This window comes from Rhyacophila brunnea, unplaced genomic scaffold (assembly GCF_057557595.1).
Source record: "Rhyacophila brunnea isolate RB1 unplaced genomic scaffold, BYU_Rbru_1.0 scaffold_17, whole genome shotgun sequence".
NCBI lineage: Eukaryota > Metazoa > Arthropoda > Insecta > Trichoptera > Rhyacophilidae > Rhyacophila > Rhyacophila brunnea.
The window spans coordinates 32,599,364-32,612,713 of NW_028232827.1; the positions used below are offsets into that span (position 1 = coordinate 32,599,364).

The 13,350-nt window shown below is 31.2% G+C and overlaps 2 protein-coding genes across 3 annotated transcripts in view; one reads left to right on the forward strand and one right to left on the reverse strand.

Moving 5' to 3' along the window:
* LOC147073965 (neo-calmodulin-like) overlaps positions 1-13,350 on the reverse strand; it is a 106,310-nt gene that overhangs the window by 49,515 nt on the left and 43,445 nt on the right. The window lies entirely within an intron of this gene.
* The window catches only part of LOC147073966 (troponin C-like), a 59,318-nt gene that overhangs the window by 28,051 nt on the left and 17,917 nt on the right, over positions 1-13,350 (forward strand). The window lies entirely within an intron of this gene.

The window sequence follows — 13,350 nt, forward strand, 5'->3', positions numbered from 1 at the left end:
ATGCGCTCGTGGCGTAAGAGGCGTAAAAAGAACTTGCCTTGCGCACTACATTGTTTAGTTATAGATAACTTAATTAGGTATGGTCCCAATATTTCAGCTCGATTTCATATAAATAAAAAGGATATCAAGTTATACATATTTATATTTTTTATAAAAATCGATGTTTTTTTTAAATAAATATTAAAAATATTAAAACTATGAATTAGTCAAAAATTGAAAACTTAATAATCTAAATTTTAATAATAAATAATGTAATAATAATGTAACCTATGCCACAAATATGTAACATATTCACATTTTTTTTACAATTGTAAGTTTATCTTTGACTTTAAAATAAATCATTTTAATGTTTTCAGATAGATATTTGTTAAATAATACAGTTGAAATTATTGTAAATTATCAAAAAAATATCTCAAATTGCAAGCTTCGTATTTTTCCGCTAGGTTCTTTGTTGGCATAACGATCCCCCTTAAAATAATTATTATCATTGAATCACTGCTCTAAACCATACGTGGACGTGTCTCTCTCTACCATGTACGATATATTAAAAAAAACTATGTCTGTCCATTGTTCAGAACATCTTTTTTTATTAGCGAAGTGGACCGTTCATCCGCTGTGATATCCGAGATTATTGTAGATCTTTATTATGTCAAATCGTCGAAAAAGTAAGTTAGTATGAGTAAAATATTGCTGTAGTTGTTGAATGCAGCAGTTCTGTCATCTTAACGTTTCCATGTGTGGGATTTGGTATTCCCTAATAATAAATCCTACTTAAGCAAATTTATACTTTTTTTTGTATTCACATCTACATAGACGCGTATACACTGCACCGTTTTATAATATAGATACAATTGATTTATAAAAATAACTTTCTAAATTTTTCTTGCGCGACAAATTATTATGCTATGTGGGTGTATTTTTATCGTTTCTTTATTGCAATTTAATTTGAGTTATGCTGTAATAAAAACATTAATAAGTTTCCAACAAATTCTGGGGTATAATTAAACTATCAAACCGTGCATTTTGTCACATTTGCGCATCTCCAAAAAAGTGCGATTTATTCTATAAACGAAAAGCTTTTGTGAAGAGAGCTTAAGAAAATTTGAAAATTTCGATTATATAAAGTTTTCTATTTGCTATGGTACTCCAATATGTTGGTTGAAAAATAAGTGCCACTTAAATCTGCCCCACATTACGTTGGACCGATTGGCTATTACCACTCGAATATGGGCCAATTACTATTTAGGGTTAAGAAGATTGGTATAGGATTTCTTCAAACCCAGGTTTTAGTACTAGAAGAAATAAAAATTCGAATATAACGAACTCTATTGAAAATAATAAAATTATTAACCAGGGCTTTGACGAGTATTATAACACATAATTTAGTTATATTATATAACTACGCGCTGTATGTTTGACGTGGTAAAATGCGTAGAATGATGTGCTGGATCGATGAAAATTCTATGACCTTGTGCTTATCACGATAGTATGTTTACGCAGTTAGTCTAGTAACTAGGTCATCTTCTTCTTGTGCCATCACCTATCAGAGGACGGCCGCCTTCAGAACGATCTTTCCTGTATCGTCTACTAACTTCTCGGAATAGTTCATGCCAAATACGTGAATATTTCAGTCAACGAATTATACGCATAAGGATACTATGTCAGGCGCGCACACAGAAAAATGGTATGGGGGGGGGGGGCATTTCAAAAAAAATATAAACAATTATGTATTATTGTTTTTTTAACGCGGCGAGGGAGGGTAGGGTAAACAAAACTAACAGGTGATACTGACTTCCGCCCACTACTTATAACGCACTTTTCCCGGTACATACTCCATACACAGATACTCCGCAGTTTCGGCATAGCGATGAGCACTTGGCATGTGGCTATAACTACGCGAGCTCACTAAAGGTATCTACTTATTAGTATCATTTATTAGTGACCGTTTGTGTCATCCGCGCTATATTGTCACTTAGACATGCTGCCTATATCAGAATATTAAAGCAAATATTGGATGGGTCAAATAGTTGTACTAATTCAGGCATTGCGTATGGTAGAATGCCAAGAGGAGAAGGGCCAATCCGTCTAGAAGGTTATTCGATAGCCAAATCATCCGGGTCACGATCCTCAGTCATGAGATCCTGACGAAGAAGAAATAATATTTCAAAAGAAGAGTTTGTATTCTTTTCGTTCCTCGGCGGGGGGGGGGGGGATCTGGACACTTCTACCCACTTGGCAGTTCTTCTGCTGGTGTACGAAGAGAAGTTAGATGTTAGAGAAGAAGGTTAACGTTGACAGTAAGAATTGGACGCATGATGCCAGACAATTTAGAAACCTCAAACCTCAAGTCCAGGAAGAGTTTCTTTAAGATGATAACAGAATTGGACTGTTTCAAAGACGAGATTCGTATCTCCACATGGAAAGAAAGACTCATCAATGCCTGGGGTTGGTAGAAAAACTCTCACCGGGACACGAACTGCCTATAAATGTATGACAGGCATTGAAAAGACTAAGACATATTTGAAGAAATGGGGCAACTTAACTGGCAAGAGAGTATCTAATGCCTGTGGTGAGGTGAAGGATCATCAATGAGTCATTTTGCTGGCATACCCTCGTATGAAGTGACACGATTTCGTACAATATGTTAAATAAGTAAGTAGGTAACACAAAAATGTAAAACATCAAGACAACAATGTAAATAAACGCCATCTGTTATTCGATGTTGGAAGTTTGATGAAATCATAAGTGTTCTTGTTTTGTTTGTTTTGTTAGTGTGTTCACGTTTTAACGATTTTATTTTATTGAAACTAAGATAAATACTCACCGCCAAAAATAATGAAAATGTCGTAAGTATTATACATAATATCATACAATAGCTATATAATATATATCTCTTAGATGTAAGACAAATGTATAAAATTCTCATATAAAGTTGGTCCCATTATAATTATTTTACTGTTGCCAAGGAAAACGTGTTGTATTTGTGAAAGTATTTTTTCCACAATAATTAATAATTAATCAAGTCAATCAAATAACCAGAATGTCTTCTAAAATTTTCCAATAAATCTTTTTCATAATTATGTTCTGTTTAGCATAATAACTATATTAATTCGTCTCTGTTCTGGCAGAACACACTAACTGGAGAATACTAGTTTTGAGTAATTTGACTTTGAAGTTGTTAAAATATTTGAAATGGTCTATCATGTGAGTTTATTATTTAATCGTAAAAAGGATGACTTTAAAATAAAGACTGTTTATATATTAAAAAGGTTTCCAAACGGCAAAGTTTGAAATAAGGATCATTTTGGTATAACTAACTCAAATGTCATTCTTTCGAATTAGTGTCTTCTGCCAGAACAGTGACGTTATGAAATTATGCACGTTAGATTTATTTAAAAAAAATCAATACGTGATGCGAATGATAGCAACGATATTTAATAATTGTTTTATTCATCTGTAATCGACTTCAAAATAATGTTTTTAAAAATGGAACTCTGCAGAAATCCATATAATATTAAATATGGAGGCGACTTGACTTTAAGACTAACATCTAAAAAATTGCGACTAACTTAATTATGTACTAAAAATGCTGTCAATTGGTTTTAAAAAAATTTGACAAAAATCAATTTAATTTGTTTTTACCTTTTTAGTATTACAATTTTAAGTTTAATTACCTGTTTATTATTCAATATGGAGTATAAAGTATAGTTTAGTCAGAAGGTACTTTAACCTTTTCAAAAAATATTAGTCATAAATTATGTAATAATTTGTTGGCTTACCGGTTATGATTTATAGTTTTTATTTAAGCATTTTTTATCGTTATCAACGTATAAAGAAGGATTAAAAATAAAATAAAAATGTCAAATAATGAATTTATAATAGGTATACAATAAAGGCTTCATAATTTTTCAGGATTACATAGTGTATCCATTGTTCCACAGTACCCATGTGGAAATAATATAAACACAAAACGATTATTCGTATTCCGACTAATCCTTTGTGAATATTCACCAGACCCTACGGATTAGGTACGATATTATTTTGTGACCGTGTAGTGAAAATAATATATTAAATATTTTCCAATGAGTGCTCTCTTACATAATTTTCTACAAGAAAAATGATTCTCAAAAAAATACGTACGTTGTGGCGAAGAATGTTTTTTAATGGAAGTAGGTAAGCAATGAGGATCCAAAAAATTGTATATAGGTCAGGGATGGCAAACTTATGGCACGCGTGCCACCAGTGGGACGCGAGATGATTTTTCATGGCACGCGAATGTTTCATTTCGAATAGAAAAGAAACTACTATTTTATATTATAAGTAGGTATATTTAAAAACGGTTTTTTTATAAATAAATATTCATACTTAAGTAAGTTTACTTATAATATTATATAATATTAAAAAATAATGACGACATAGCCATGCGTACTTTCTTCGGTTTTTCATATAATGTACCAATCGATGCGCAAACGGAAACGACGAAATTTATGCATAAATAATGACAAATAGTATTGTATAAAAAATTGTAGGCAAATCATTTTCAAGAATAAACAACACGTTTGATGCAAATATACGACTGCATAGGTCGGTCCTTAGGATCTGAGAATTAAAAATAAAAATATTCTATCAACAAACCTTATGAAATTAATTATCAGCAGTCATTCAAATATAATAAATAACTGCTTGTTATTTAACCTCAAACATAATCTCTAAAAATGGAAAACCGCTCACTGATGGAGAATATAATAATATGAAACAAGAGTGGTTTAAAGGTTTTCACGATCTATTTGAGTAGGCAGGTATGTAATTAATTTGAAAACAAGGAAAAAATATTCAAAAACTAAAAGATATGCCTTCGTCTAGAAATGCGGTGAAAGATAGAATATGAATAACTCAATTGTTATTTTTAAATCTTTTTAATAGAATTCTTAAAAACTAGTTTTTTAGAAAACTTAAATAAACTTTTTTGCCATAAAAAAAACTGCTTGCATGTCACAAAAATATTATTTGGGAAATTTTGGCACGCGTACGTAAAAAGGTTCGCCAACCCTGATATAGGTAATATTGGATTTCGGAAGGTTACCATTTGATATTAATAATGATAAATATGTCAACGTAGAAAAAAACCCTTACAAATAAAATATTTTTTTTTCGTGAAAATATTTAAAAATAAATATGATTTCATACTCATCATCTGGATGAAAGCCTCCTCTAGTTCCCTTTACCCTTCTATATCTACTGAGTTCGACTATCATATATCAATTTCATCTACGTAGTGACCTCTATCACGTCGCGTACTCTTGTCTGCTTCTTTATCCATTGGTTTCATTCGCGGGTTTTCCACGTATGGCCAATATGCACTTTTCCATGCCAGGTAGCGCTATTCGTAATAATTTTTTATTTTTTATTACATTAACACATTAACACACACAACACCAGATAATTACTAATTAAATATAATGTTAATTATATCTAATGGCCAACTAATGCAAACAAGCTAGTCGCGTTGTCAGCAGTAAATGAGTTAGGTTTTAATGAGTAAGAGTTCATGCTCCACACGTATACGTGATCACTGGTAGCACACATTGGTTGAACAGTTTACTAGAGGATATTGAAAAAACTTTTGAAGATACTAACCAGGCGCCAAAATGCACTCCGCGTCAATTTGGTTTGTCGGACAATTTCGTTATAATAATTTATATAGCACCGTCATTTTGGTCATGACTTTAAATTTGGTTGTTCAAGATAGACGTAGTTGTCGACTCACTCAATTTGAGTGCCATTAATAAGAATAATTTTTGGTTCAGCAAAGTAAAATAATAAATGACTTAATGGCTAAAAGAAAACTTTTTTGAAATGATTTCATTTTTAATTATTTGCTGATAAAAACATTAAAACTCTAGTGAAGTTTTGCCGATCTTTTACAATAATTATCCGGTAGATGTCAAGATATTCTATAAAAAAATATTTACGTACGGATTATTACAGCTTTTGAACGCATGCGCACATTGGTAGTAAATATACAACACAGCGCATTATATGTACAACGCGATTTTAGTCTATTCAATTCCTAAGTAATTATGGAAACAAGTATTGATCTTTAACATCCTGCCGCTCCAGTGTTTTGTCTATCAATAATCTTTGGTACCTACGTAGATATCCATTGAAATGTTAAAAATTGTACTTTAGAAAAAGTGACTCGACACTATTTTTTTATGTATCACTACTACACAACTACTGATGTAAACTAATCTAACTTTTACTGATTAATAAAGAGGCGCAAGAGTAAAATGTAAAAATTATAATTTGATCATAATTAAAAATGTCTTACATCTTTCTTATAGGTATTTATAATTTCTGAAAAAAGTATTTTAACATGTCATATATTATTATTAATATACAAACAACATTTCAAAATACTTTAAAAATTATACACATAAGAAAGACGTAAGGCATTTTTAATGACTCGCTAACATATTGCGGAAATGGATACTGCCGTTTTTGTTTCCAGAGCTCTCAATAATGTATTAATAATACGTTCGCAATGATTCATTTAAATGCACAAAATCTGTTAATGTTGGACGTAGTAAAGTTATGACAAGCACACTTTTTTCAAATTCGTAATGACCTAGATGGGTTGTAAAGAATCAAAAGTAGATCTATTTATTGTATAATAAAATTTTATCGAGGTATCAATGGATAATGTTCTTTTATCTTTTAAGTACATACCTACTCAATTATTGTAAAGATAAATTATTATACAGACTACAAATTAACCTTTACTTAATACATACCTGGGAATATAATATATCTATAATAATATATCATAAACGCAAAGAATTACTGAAAACTTACAAGACATTTTTCATAATTAGCTCCGAGCATATTGAATTATGGATAGTTCTTCTTTTGATTCTATATAATTCATATTATAAATTACTTACTATCTCGTTAAAAAAATAGTATAACGACTGCGATAATGACGAATTAATGGGTTTTCGGATCAGGCGCACATAAAAAACAAGATGTAAAAATAACAGTGGCGTCGGGAAGGGAGTCATGGTTTCTATTCTCATCTGTTTACAAGAACATCAGCTGTAATGACGTTGATTATAGTAATTATTGCCGACTGTTTATCAATCGATAATGCGTATGTCAATTGAAAAAATCGAAAAAAGAATTCGCCCCAGGGTTGTGCTTACATATTATACAAATAATAAATTTATTTTAATTAAGTATATATTCAACTATTACTGTGTTAACTTTGTCAATGTTTGGTGGAAATTCATTGAATTAATAAAAATATGAAAACACAATGTGTAGTAATAGTTCTAATTATTTTAATAAGAGTCAGTAACGGTTTCGTCCGCTTCAAAAGGATACTGTCAATTGGTAAATAATATACAATTCTACGTACATTAGATTATTATAATCTCGTGTAGGTGAGATGAGGATTATAATATTGTTTTCTGATTATTTTTTGACCAGAGATTTACTTGAAATTTTATTTAATTATTATCCAGATCTACAAAATAATTTTGCCTTATTATTTTTTTTGTTGTGTTAACTGTCAATTGAACTGTGAAAGTAACTGTCAAAGTAAAATTTATGGTGAAAAGCGTTATGTTAAATTAATATAATGATAAAGAGTACTAAATATTGTAAATGATTTTATTTATAACTTATACAATTTGTTGGCTGATAATATCTGTATTATTATAATATATTCTTTACTAGTTGACAATGTCCCTTTGCAGTGGACAAAAGCGGTCTTGATAATTATTAAAATAAGTAAAGAAGTGGAACCGGTACTGCATAATATTTTTGTGTCTTATTTTAATAATACTCGTACATTAATAACTGCTGCAATAAATCGTTTTGCTGAACTATAAAAAAACACACTGCATATTATATGTATATGGTTTCCACCAGTATGTGTCATTCTATAATATGTTTTAAAGTCGTTAAACTTTCTATTTAATATAAAAACAATCATTGTATTTAAATGTTTTTTCACGAGTATGTGTCATTTTATATATTTTTAAGTGGTGATAATATATTAAAATTTTATATAGTTTATTATAATTTTATGTTTAATGTACGAGTACCTACCTACCATTTTAGACTCACTTTACAGAGGTGTTGAATGAATAAAAAAAAATATTTTACTAATTTTAAAAAGTTTATTAAACTAGATTCTAGTTCACGCTAACTCGCGTCATTTTCACCGCAGTATATTATATACACCGCAGTGATGAAAGGAAAAGCATGTTCATGAATACTAATAATAATATAATTATATATATTATAATATATATTTTATTATTTAACCAATCTTTTCATACAGATGTGCACAGGCACTTATTCAAAATGCATATGCGTTACTTTGTCCAAAATAACAATATGTTCATCTCCTAATAAAATAATATGAAAACTGAAGATTATACAATGTATTTTACTACAGAATTTCATAATAACACTTAAATATTAACAGAGACAATAATTGTGTCTTCTAATGCAACGATTTTAATTATCAACAATGCTACTTATTATATTTTATTGCATACAGTTTAGGCTGACCCTACTGGTTTACGGGAGTTTTATTAGGTAATGAAACTGTGCAGCAGGTTTCTGTTTGAGATTTTTCCAACGAAACTGAATTGCGGCCACAAGCTCGCAACTTGCTATAATTACGGAAAAATCAACACAGATATTGGGAAATCTTTTACGTAACTGGAAAGCAATGGATGCATTACGTATGAAAAATAAATTAGTGTTCAAATTAGCTTACTCCAATAATACTTCTTGATTTGACCGGGATTGTATTGATTTGAAAATAGGTCCTGATGACCCTATTTTATGATTCACAAATAAAAGATTGATAATTTGAGCCTTACAACTCTATCTATTATATTGTATTCTTTTTAAAACCATATACCTATAACGTAGCCGAAATTTGATTAAGAGGCCATTCATAGACAAAACCGTGTACCATACTTAACTTATGACTTATGTTCATTGAAATCTATTTTCACTAAGTATGTTATAAGCATTTTATCGTATCCGTTTATACCATACACTTACAAACTTAGTAAACATATTTTTTCATAAACATAAATCATAAGTTTAGTGTGGCGCACGGTTCTAAACCGCATACGGTTTCAGTCTATGGATGGTCTCTTAAATTGAACAAGATTGTCGAAAATATTATTTTGTCTTTCACATACAATTTATTTTGAAATATGTACTTATCTAGTTTTCAATAATTACACAATAAAATGTCAAAAAGGAAGTGTGCACTTACTGATACCTTGTCATAAAGCCCATAATTTTTTCCAAATTGTTTTTGTTTATTCAATAAGTAAATCATATTTTTTATTTTATTTTGTCACGGCTTCGAAAAAATAATTATTATAAGATTAACTCTACTCCACTGAGTGACGGTACTGATATCTCTATGCCAAGAGGCCTGGTAGGTATATTATGTTAGGTGACATTTATTTTGAGAAAAATAGAATAAACGTCGACTAAAATTTTGAAAGTTAGCTGCACATCACCTATGCTATGTTAAAAATTGCGAACAATATCATATTAAAAAGGTAGGTTAAATTACGACAAAAATGGTATTAGCACGGCGGTTAGACTGATGTATTTGGCTATCCGTCGTTAGGGATTCTTCCGAATCCTTCGACCGTATTATGTTAATTGACAAGAACGACTGTAGGTATGTCAGTATTATGTAAAGTTACGTTAGCTTCAAAAATCAGGTAGCATTTTTCATAAAACTCATGACGCTTTAAAAAAAAATATTTTCAGTAAGTCGAAATCAGATGAAACACAAATTGCATAATGTTAAAAAACTGATCTCTGCATCACCTGGTGACACTCTACATGTTTAGAATATTACACATCTTGAAGCAGCACCACAGGCTAGTATCTTTGACGGACCCTCCTACCTATCGCTAAGCATACAGGCGGTGTGACGTTCTAGAGAAGCATTTTCCAAATGGTGATTGAGGTAAAATTAAGGGTATTCAGTATATTTTTAATACATCTACTTGAATTGTTATGAAGTTGTCAAGACGTATCGACACACAATAATAAAAAGATCATCGCACAACTTTTCCTGCTATTATAGGAAGTTTGTGATATGTGTTCATCTCACTTATCTGGTCAACTCGCCACGCCCCTCACCCCCCTGAACCCAAAAAAGAATTATTGACCAAAATATTCTTCTGGATAGTAACTATATTAGATTTTTATTGAACATTCGATATCTTTCCACATCGTTTCATATAATGCACATGACTTAGTCAAATTGAACTGGGGTGCAATCTTTGTGCATCATAGTGCATCATTTCAACATAGTGACTTTCCTCATAGTTAGCACATCCTCAGGGAATGTCCTGAAATATGCACAGAAAGAGAATAGAAAGAAATTCAAGTCGGTTAAAACAGCTGGTAGATCAGGGTCCAGTCAGTTGTTTAAGTCAAATTTGAATATTTGCGATGCCATAAAAGAATTAGGATCTCATTATTTTGTCTGTAAAAGTAAATTCAGTCAAACCACACTTAAACGCATACTGATTTAAGTCTCAGCCAGCTCTCAGATCTAAACTCGCATCGTCTGCCGTACAACGATAAATCAAACCTTCTAGGAACGTCAATCCGATGTTGTATATGAAGACCACGCACCTAGCGACAGTCGCACGTAATCTTTCAAAACGTATAGGTATTTGGATGCGGCGACCGGCCAGCCGGTATAGGAATGACCAATGCATATGTGTGTGTATGCGTTCTCGCGTCTTCGATTTGATGATAGCAGCACTAGATGTATTTTTCAATTTAAAAATTCGCATTCTACCAATCTGCCGAGCTCCATTTGGCAACGTGTGTTATGTGAATAACGATGACGTCACATCGACGTATTCGACGCGTTGTAGACGAGATAAGTTTTGGTGCGAGCCGGCTTAGACGACTGCTCCTGAGTGCTCGGCCGTAGTGGTTTGGCGGGCGCGGCACGGCGGCGTCTTGCGAAACTCAAACGTATAACCGTGCGTGAAATGTTCGTAGACAGTGTGTTTTTTGGGGCATAATCAATGACATTATTAATGGACGACGCACTCAATACAGTAGCTAGCAAGTAAATTCGCGCATTCGCATGTATAGGTAGACGTCACGCAATTCAATTATGCGATATCACGCATCGGGAATTTATAGCAATATAACCTTTATTGTAATGGCATTAGAGCAGTGTTTCTGATGTCAATGTTCATTTGAGCGAACCCGTTCGAACCGAACCATTCGGCAGACCCAACAAAAAGCATCAGGAATTTATAGCAATATCACCTTTATTGTAATGGCGTTAGAAGAGACTATGCCATTCGGCAGACCCGACAATAAAGTGAGTGTCATTTTATTTTCCAGATGATTCGTCCATATTAATGTCATTGGGCATAATACACACGGTTATACGTTTGAGTTTCGCAAGACGCCGCCGCGCCGCGCCCGCCAAACCACTACGGCTGAGCACTGAGACATTTCCAGTGTTAAACACCTGCAGATATCTTTAGTTATATATTTGCGACTCGCAATATGCGCGATTAAAAGCAGATGTGTGTCGCTATTTTATAAATACTTTTTTATATGGCCAACTTAGCTCATGTATTTTTTTACTAGTCTTATAACCTTGTTGATTGTTTAATAAATTTATTAACACCTATTTTCTTTGCTTTTATGTCATGTTGTTAACGCCATAACTTTGTAATTTGTCATGTCCCCTAATATAAAATATATAAATTAATATATAGCGGAGAATTTTTGTCCCAAAATTTTTGTCGCCTGTTTATTGCATTTTTGTCCGCTGACAAGTAAATTGCGGCCGCGAGCTCGCATTTTGCTATAATGGAAAAATCAAAGGGAAATCTTTTAGTTAGATGAAAAGTCACAGATACGTTGCATATGAGAAATGAATAATTATTTTACATATTTTTTAAACTATGACAGTATAGATTACTGATAATACTACTTAAATTATTGGAAGCAATCTGACCCTATTCACGTTTATTTTTAAAAATTAACTTTTATATTCATTCTTCAATATCAAAGATTCATTATCTTAAGGATAGTAATTATATTGTCATGTCCAATACTTCAGGCACTCACGCATTGCAATAAATGATATTTTTTTTGTCATCTACCTATTCTTCGTTTACCCGTTTTCTTGGATATACTACTTTTATTTTATTGTACTTACTTTAAAAATAAATTGTATTCTATTTTATATCTCAACACATTATGCAGTTAGCATTCTCACAGTTTATCATGAGATTATTATATTAAATAGATAGCCGTATAGTATTTAAATCAAAGTTATGTCTAAATAAAACATTTAGGTACAAAATACGTAATAAAAACCACCAGAATATAAGGAAAATACAATAGATAATAGGGAGGTTCGTAAATTAGAAATATAATCATATCGTATATATTTATGTAAAATTTTGAATGATTCAAAATTAGGATAACACATAGGTGTTCCTAAATATCAATTCGTACCTAACTATAAAATATAATATCTGATAATAATCACAGAATGGTCAGATAGTTGATGCCAATGAATATCAAATTATTACTTTTTATGAATCTTATAAGATTGGAATATTACTGTCTGCAATTCTCTACGAACAACGCGTGTTTTTGTTATCTCAATCCTATACGGTCATCTCTTTTTGATAAGACATCTAACGGTAAACTGTGTTATAATTATTTAGATTTGACTGTGATATTATGTTATTATAATTATTCTATTTGCTCTGTATTACTGTATTGTACCTAATGTAATGTATCATTGATTACTGCGAAAAGTTAGTAAGTTGATAATTTAGCTAATAAAAATTAACAACGGATTATGTCTGTATATAAATACTATGTATTCTGGAAAAAAATATGGTCATCCGATATAATAATAAATATATTATATAAGGTGCATATAAAGCACAAAGAAATTAGCATTTTGCCTGATTTTAGACGTTAAGTCAAACTTAAAATTGCAATTACATCACGTGATTTCGATACTTACCAACTTTTGGCATGTACAGTACATGCGAAGTTTACAAATATATAAATAAAAAGAGTAACGATATTTTATCTCGCATCGATGAAAATGAAATGGTTGCTCATTGATTATAATTAAAAACTGACATTTTGGACTGAAGGGTCGAATTTATTTGACTCTTGTCACATAGTCTACTACAAATATACATAATATGTTAAGCTTTCGCTGAAATTATTTCTTTTCATATTCGTGAATTCGTATATTTTGATAAATTCTGAATTACGAGTGAGTAG